Consider the following 9,023-nt stretch of genomic DNA (forward strand, 5'->3'; position numbering starts at 1 on the left):
TTCATTATTTGGTTTAAAAAAATGCTGGGAAAGCTGGATAGCAGTTTGATAAAAATTGGTCGTAGACCAATATCTTACACCATTCACCAAGAAAAGGTCAAAATGGATACATGACCTAGATATAAGAGATACAGTACAAGAAAATTTGAAAAACATGAAATATTATTACCTATCAGACTTAGGGGAACAATTTATGAACAAACAAGAGATAGAGAACATTGTGAAATGTAAAATTGATAATTTCAATCACATTAAATTATAACAGTTTTGTACAGATAAAACCAATGTAGCCAAGATCAGAAGGAAAGCAGAAAACTGGAGAAAAAAAACTTTTTTATAGACAGTTCCTCAGATAAAGGTTTCATATATCAAATATGTAAAGAATTTTGTCAAATCTATAAGAATACTAGTCATCCCCCAACTGATAAACAGCCAAAAGATATGAACAGGTAGTTTTCTGATGAAGAAATGAAAACAATTTGTAGTCATATGAAAAAATGCTATAAATCATTATTGATTAGAGAAATGCAAATTAAAACAGCCTTGAAATATTTTACGCCTATCAGATTGGCTAAAATGATAGAGAGAGTGATAAATGTTGGAGGGGGTATGGAAAAATTGAGACCTTAATTCATTGTTGGTGGATATGTGAGCTGATCCAACTGCTTTGGAGAGTGATATAGAATTATGTCCAAAGAGTCATTAAACTGGCTATACCCTTTGACCCAGCAATACTACTATTAGGTCTGTTGCTCAAGATAATTAGGGGAAAAGAAAAAGAACCTACATGTTCTAAAATATTTATAGCATCTCTCTTTGTGATGGCAAAGAAATGGAAACTGTTAGGATGCCCATCAATTGGGGAATGGCTAAACAAATTGTGGTATATATTTGTGATGGAATATTACTCTGCTGTAAGAAATGAGCTCAATGATTTCAGAAAAACAGGGATAGACATGAAATAATGAAGAGTGAAATAAGAAGAACCAAGTGAATGCTGTATACAGTAACAGCAATATTGTTTTCAGAACAATTTTGAGTGACCAAGTCATTCTGACTATTATAAATACCCAAATTAATTGCAAAAGTCCTATGAAGGAAGAAGTTGTTATACCTATATTTTGTCAAAGGCTTTTTCTGCATCTATTGATATAATCATATGATCTTTGTTGTTCTTGTTATCGATGTGCTCAATTATGCTGATAGTTTTCCTAATATTGAGCCAGCCCTACATTCTTGGCATAAATCCCACATGGTCATAGTGCATTTGTGATATATTGCTGCAATCTCCTTGCTAGCATTTTAAAAAAATTTTTTACACTGATATTCATTAAGGAAATTGGTTTATAAATTTCTTTCTCTATTTTTGTTCTCCCTGCTTTAGGTATCAAAACTCCATTTCTGTCATAAAAGGAATTTGGTAGGACTCCTTTATCTATTTTTAAAAATAGTTTATATAGTATTGGGATTAATTATTACTGAAATGTTGGTAGAAGTCACTTGTAAATCCACCTGGTCCTGGGGGTTTTTTCTTAGGGAGCTCACTGATAACTTGTTCAATTTCTTTTTCTGAGACAGAATTATTTAAGTGTTCTATTTCCTTGTCTGTTAATCTAGGCAGTTCATATTTTTGTACATATTCATCCATTTTACTTAGATTATCAGATTTATTGACATATAATTTAGCAAAATAATTCCTAAAGTTGCTTTAATTTCATCTTCATTGCTGGTGCATTCACCCTCTTCATTTTTGATATTAGTAATTTGATCTTCTTTCTTTTTAAAATCAAATTAACTGATGGTTTATTTATTTTATTGTTCTTTTTAAAATAAAACTAGCTCCTAGTTCATTTATTAGTTCAATGGTGTGTTTTTGTTTTTTGCTTTTACTTTTAATTGCATTAATTTCTCCTTTGAATTTTAAGATTTCCAATTTTGTATTTAGTTGGGGATTTTAAAGTTGTTCTTTTTCTGGTATTCTTAGTTGCATGCCCAATTCATTAATCTGCTCTTTTTCTCTTTTATTGATATAAGCATTTAGACATATAATTTTTCCCTTAAGTACTACTTTGGCTGCATCCCACAGATTTTGGAGTGTTGTCTCATTGTTGTCATTCTATTTAATGAAATCATTGATTATTTCTTTAATTTGTTCTTTGATCCACTCATTCTTTGGGATTAGATTATTTAGTTTCTAATTAGCTTTTAATCTATGCTTCTATGGCCCTTTATTAAATGTAGTTTTTATTGCATTATGGTCTGAAAAGAGTTCATTTAATATTTCTGCTTTTCTGCATTTGCTTGTGAGGTTTTTGTGCCCTAATACAGCCTTCTCTTCCATGTCACAGATCTGTTTTTCAGACTTCCTGTGTTGTCTTGGGCTAGAAGAATGTCTCTCTCTGACCTTTTGTTGGCTCTGCCACTCCAGAATTTTATTTGAGTCACTTTTTAAAAAGTTGTTTGGAGGGGAATATTGGGAGAGCTTGGCTGAGTGCTTCAGTTCTCTGGCATCTTGGCTCTGCCCCTGGAAGTCCTCCCTGCCTCATATTTTACAGAAAAAAAAAATTCAGGCCATTTTTGTGAGCTTCCTCTTCTCCTGTCTTTTTCATCTCCTGTCATTCAGATACCTGCCTCACAAGAAGAGGTGCCCTTACTCCTTACCAAGGCTAACTCCTCTACCTGCTCAAGTGATTCCATTCCATCCCATCTCCTCTAACAGATTGCCCCCTCTGTCATCTCCATTCTATCACTTATTTTCTATCTCTCCTTGTCTACTAGCTCCTTCTCTACTACCTACAAACATGCTAATGTCTCCCCAACTAGAAAAACAACAATGACAAGATGATCCTTCCATCGTTGCTATCATCCTATATCTCTTCTGCCCTTTGTTGCCCAACTCCTCTAGAAATCTGCTTCCGCTTTCTCTCCTCTTACTCTCTTCCTAATCCTTTACAGTCTGGCTGCCAACTTCATCATTCCACTGAAAATGCTTTCTCCAAGTTTCTGATGATCTGCTAGTTGCCAAATCCAGTGGTCTTTTCTCCTTCACCTCTTCAGCCTTTGACATTGTTGATCATGCTTTCTTCTTTAATACTGTCTTCTCCTTGTGTTTTTAGGATGCCACTCTCTCCTGGTTCTCCTCCTACCTCTCTGACCAGTCCTTCTCTGTCTCCTTCACTGGATCTTCCTTCAGAGCACCCCTGAGGTGTCCCTTGAGGTTCTCTTCTCTTCTTCCTCTATACTACTTCACTTGGTAAACACATCAGCTACTATGGATTTAATTGCCATCTCTGTGCTGATGACTCTCAAATCTATCTTTCTTGCCCCAATGTCTCTGCTGTCTTCTAATCCTCCCATTTTCAACTGTCTTTTAGTCATCTCTACCTGGATGTGCAGTAGACATCTTAAATCCAACACATCTAAAACCAAACTCTTTCCCCCTAAACCCTCCCACCCTCCTACCTTCCCTATTAATGCACCTCCTATTCCCTGTTACCATCCTCCCAGTCCTTCAGGCTCATCCTGGATTCTTTACTGTCTCTCACCCTCTCCTATCCAGGCTGTTGCCAAGACCTGTTGGTTTCACCTTTGTAACATTTCTTCAATATGTTCTCTTCTCCCCTCTGGCACCATCACCTCTCTGGTGCAGACTTTCATCACCTCACACCTGGACGATTGCAGTAGCCTGCATTGGGGGCAGGGTGGTCTGCCTGGCTCAGCTCTCTCCACTCTAATCCATCCTCCGTTCAGCCATTAATGTGATTTTCCAACCACGTCACATGGCCCCCTCAATATATTCCACTGGTTCCCTATTGCCTCCAGAATCAAATATAAAAACTTGTTTGGACTTCACTCTACTTCTAGCCGAGGTCCTTTTGGGTCTTGGTGCTACTTTTGTCATGGCCTTGGTTCATCCTGTGCTTCAGCGCTTAGGGAGTGACAGGGGGCTGGAGCCTTGTTAGTCTCAGTTTCCTGTCCATGGCAGAGCCTCAGGCTGCCGACGGTCTCTTCCCACCCCGCTTTCCTCCATCCCACCCCCTCCTCACAGAAACCCAGCCATCTGTAGAGCCTCTGCATGAGAGTGTCTTGGGACTCTGCTAGTTCATCACTAGCTGCAGAATGTTTTCTTTTGACATCTTTGTCCTATTTGCATAACTTTCATCATGGGAATCAGAGTTCTGGATATCTCTCTAGAGAAACACCTGGATCACAGTCTTTCATGGCATCATCCAGAAAGCCACATATACCTGCCATTGGGCACAGTACAGGTGGGCTTCTAGGCAAGGTGTCTTTGCCAATTCGAATGCATCATTGGGCATTCAGTTATGAGGTTGTCCTGGAGGATCCCACATCGATGACTCCACCTTCATCTGACATGTGCAGTAAGGTTCTGTGGAAAAAGCTGGTCATCCCAGATGGGAAGTACCAACAGCTTGCCAAGGGTAAGAAGGAGAAATTAGTTTCTCTATAACCCCCTCATCTTCCAGTGACCAAATGAACACAGCCCCAGTGGTGAAGGCTAAGGCTACACACGTCATCATGAATTCTCTGATTGCAAAACAGACACAAGAGAATATCCAGCACTTTGAACAGCAGGCAGGGTTGACAGACACAGGATACACTCCCTGTAAAGGCCTCACCACAGAAGAAACCAAGCACCACCATATGGCAGAGGCAGTCCATAAATTGAAGTTACAAAATGGAGAAATGACAAAAGAAGAGAGACTGACTGCTTCAACGCAGTCTTCTCCAAGTAGTACACCGCATTCTTCTCCCAAGCAAAAGCCTAGACGCTGGTTTACTCATAGATCTTCTACTTCCTTGTCTGGCCTAGATGTCAGCAGCAAGGACTCTGGAAATGGAGATAGAGACAAACCCTCATCTGAAAAAAGGAGCCTTTTTGGACCAAGAACCCTTCGGAAATCCCACTCAGGTTTCAGTGTCCAGACCTATAGAGGTACTCAGAAGCCATCACCAATGGAGATCATTCCAGTTCGGGCTACTAGAATTGCAGAGGACCCAGCAGCCTTCAAGCCACCTTAGATGGACCTTCCCATGATGGAAGGAAAGAAACAACTTCCACAAACCCATAACACCAAACCAAGGGACATGAATGTGTTGACTCCTACAGGGTTCTAAAGCTCCCTTTTCATATGAGCAAAGTTGCTTTCCCTGGTGAACCACTATTATGTAGACAGAGTATCTTAGACTTCTCTTTCTTCCCATCCACCTTGCACTTGACATAGGAATGATATTATCCCTTTACAATTCTGCTGAGCATAATATTCCTGGGGAAGTAGTTTTAATATTTGTGGCAAAGCTTGAATCTTTCTAATGCAGAAAGACCTATTCTGTAATGTCCCAAAGTTGGTCTGAATAACTTCTCAAAGAACAGTCGACCACAGCCAGTTACTGATCTATAGAACTAGACTGCAGGGGGCAAGGGAAATAATTAAAATCTAGTAGACTTTGTTCTGTAAAAAAAAACCCACCAAAAAACCAACAAACTTGTTTGACTCTTAAAACCCTTAATACCCTAGCCCTCTTCTACCTTTCCAATCTTCTTGTACCTTACTCTTACACTTACCTTTGGTAGCTAAGTTGTATAGTGGATAGAGTGCTAGGTTTAGACTCTGGAAGACCTGAGTTCAAATCCCACTTCATACACTTACTAGCTGTGTGACTCTGGGTAAATTACTTAACCTTTGCTTACCTCATTTTCATCATTTACAAAATGGGGATAATAGCACCTACCTTCTGGGGTTGTTGTGAGGATCAAATGAGGTAATAATTAGAAAGCACAGTGCCTGGCACATAGTAGGTGCTATATAAATGGTAGCTGTCATCATCATTATTACTCCCCAATATGTGCTCTTTAGGCCAGTGACACTGGCCTCCTGGCTATTCCAGAAACAAGACTTCCATCTCTCAGCTCTGGGAATTCTCTCTGGCTCTCCTCCATGCCTGGAATGCTTTTTCTCCCCAACTTTGCCTGCTGACTTCCCTGACTTCCTTAAATTCCAAGTAAAACCTGATCTTTTTACAGAAAGCCTTTGCCAATCCCTCTTAATCCTAGTGCCTTCCCTCTGTTATTTCCTATTGATCCTGTTCAGCTTGCTTTGTGTATATTGTTTGCTTGTTGTCTTTCCTATTAGATTGCAATCTTCTTGAGATCAGAGACTGTCTTTTGCCAGTGCCGGGCACATAGTAGGCACTTATTAAATGTTTATTGTTAACAGGCTTCTTTTAATGTCTTTAATGTTACCCTACAGCTATGCAAGACCCTATATAAATGTTTATCTCTCTTTGTTCTAGGGAGTTGCTAGCCAACTGGCCATGGTCCATCCGATGATGCTCATTAAACATTTTTTTCTTCTGGCCTTGCCTTTTGATTTATTGACCTCCACTCAGATGAACCCAAGCCAGAAGAATTAATCTCCAGTAGCATCTTAGGCCCTCTGGATTGAGGAATTGCCTAGCATCATGTCTCCCTATAAACTTAGTAGCTCTCTGTTACCTCTAAAATAAAATTTAATCTTACCCTTCACAACCTGACCCTTTTCTACCTTTCCATTATTATAATTAACACCCCTCAGTTTACTCTGTGATTGAGTGATCCTGGCCTGCTGGTTGTTCTCGAATGAGACTTTCTGTCTCCAGACCCTGGGCATTTTCACTGGCTGTCTTCCATGTCTGGAATGTTCTCTCTCCTCATCTTTCCCTCCTGGCTTCCTGTAGGAGTCAGCTCAGATCTCTATTTATGGCAGAGGATTTTCCTAGTCCATTCCTAGTAGGAGCTTAATAAATGCTTGATGATGATGGTCCAGCATGACAACCAAAGGGATATAATAAGCTACTGTTTTGTTAATCCCCAAGTTGCAAAACACTGGGGAAGGGAATCTTTATTCACCAAAAAACTGTTGAGAAAATCAGTTAGCAGAATGGTGAAACATGGCAATAAATGGTTATCTCAAGCCATTTGCCTCAGTAAATTCAAAGTAGATCTGGGAGCTACATATAAAAACACATGATAAAAGTGTGACCAAGAATTGTTCTGGAGTCTGTAGACTAGGCAGTACCGATAACCAGGCAGTTAAACAGAGAGAGGTTTAAATGCAGCTTATTCACTCAGGGAGACCCACTCCACTGGAAATCAATAGCCATGTGTCCATTGTATAAAATTAATATTTACATTGAGCATTGAGCATTGAGGAAGGGGAGGGAACACATGTCTGTTATAATTTGATCACTGTTATTTCTACTATTCACAACTACCTGAGGATGCTTATCATTAGTTACAAAGGAAGGAATGTGTCCTTATTAGCGTAACCATTCGCATTAGATCAAAGGGAACCATATATTCCTTGTCAGATAAGATAAAGAGTAGGAGCTGGCTTCCTGGACTTCCTATCAAAGTCCTCTTGCAATCATAAAGCAATTGGAGGTGGAAGGGAGATACTGGAAGAAACTAGCCTGATGCAAACTGATTCTACAGCATGCAAGGTTAGAACAAAATGTCAAATACAGCACAAAATGGAGTTATGTCAACTCTAAAGAGATCATTTAGCTCTTAATCTCTTTTATCAAAAGATTAGAAAAAATGGATATATGTGTATATGTATAAACATACATACACACATACATATATGTACGTAGGTATTGACATTGCCAAGAGAAGGAAAATTTTAATCATTTGAACAAATAGAAGAAATATAAGAGGAAAAAAGATCAGCTTTTATTATTTAAAAATATTATTTTTATACAACGATAGGCAGACTCAGTTTTTCATAAGGGAAACTATTTCCCCACACCTATTGGGCTGACAGATAAACATAATAAAGGTAGGAATGTGGGTAGGTGGTTGGAGAACACTGAACTCATTTCTTTGGTTTGCCTTTTTTGCTGGCTTAAATATATTTGAACCTAACCCAAAGAGGATTTGGGAAAGTAACTAAGAGTATTTAATCCTAAACTAGGTAAGGAAAACTAATCTGTAAGGAAGGTTTTGATTTCTTGTTAGATCTGAGGATTAAAAAGTAAAGACTTAATCTTAGCCTTGGGTGCACTCTTCTTGGCTTTTATTTTCAGGTTGCTCCAGTCCCTCCATCCCAGGAATTCTGCACCCCACCTCTCCCTATCAAAGCAAAAACCCTGTTCCCCATCCCCCACTCTGTGCTCCTTTACTCCCTTCCCCCTCAACCCTATTGATCCACAATGTCTCACTCTAGACTGACCCACTCCTTCCACTATACTTCTCTTGAATTCCTCCTTCATAGATAACAAACACATCTTCTTCTTAAACCTTTTCCCTTCCCTTCCCATCATAGATTTCTAGTTGGAAGGGAGCTCCCTGATTCCCTCATTTTATAAATTCTCCAGGGAATTGCAAAATAATCCACATTGTCTGTCAGATGAGAAAGCATCCACTAAGTATCAGAGAAAGAAACATATGGGGGTGGTTGGGAATTCCCTGCTCGGTGGTACTGGAATAGCTATTTCTTGACCCAGTCACAGCAATGCAGAGGGTTGTTGTCCCTCTATAGAAGCTGTCCAAGAAGTATAAAAGAACCTTTGAAATCTGTTTAAAATGATGCCTAATGCTCACTTCTGGTGATTTGTATGGGTACAAGTGATACTATTGGAAAGAACTTAGAATATATTGCTAGCTATTACAAGACTTGGGCAAGAAATGAAAGCCTGTAAGGGCCTAGGTGGTGTTCTCCACATTGCTGCTCATTGAAGGCAAGGGATGCAGAAGAGAAAAAAATAATTGGTTAGGGAAGTTGATGACTGGCTAAGCTTGTCCCTGTAATTATCTCCTCCATTCCCTTTAATTTTCAATCTCTCTTTATTTATTAGCTTCTTTGTTGCCTACAAACATTCACAAATCTTTCTTTTAAAAAAAAATTCGGGGCAGCTAGATGGCACAGTAGATAGAGACCAGCCCTGGAGTCAGGAGGACCTGACTTCAAATCCAGCCTTAGACACGTGATACTCACTAGCTGCGTGGCCCTGGGCAAGTC

At 39.3% G+C, this 9,023-nt stretch overlaps 1 pseudogene; it reads left to right on the top strand.

The window, feature by feature from the left end:
- Positions 1–4,459: 4,459 nt before the first annotated feature.
- LOC110214014 (putative monooxygenase p33MONOX pseudogene) lies at positions 4,460–5,043 on the top strand (annotated as a pseudogene).
- Positions 5,044–9,023: the final 3,980 nt, after the last annotated feature.

Source organism: Phascolarctos cinereus, unplaced genomic scaffold, assembly GCF_003287225.1.
Source record: "Phascolarctos cinereus isolate Bilbo 61053 unplaced genomic scaffold, phaCin_HiC Scaffold_3;HRSCAF=262, whole genome shotgun sequence".
NCBI classification, from domain to species: Eukaryota; Metazoa; Chordata; class Mammalia; order Diprotodontia; family Phascolarctidae; genus Phascolarctos; species Phascolarctos cinereus.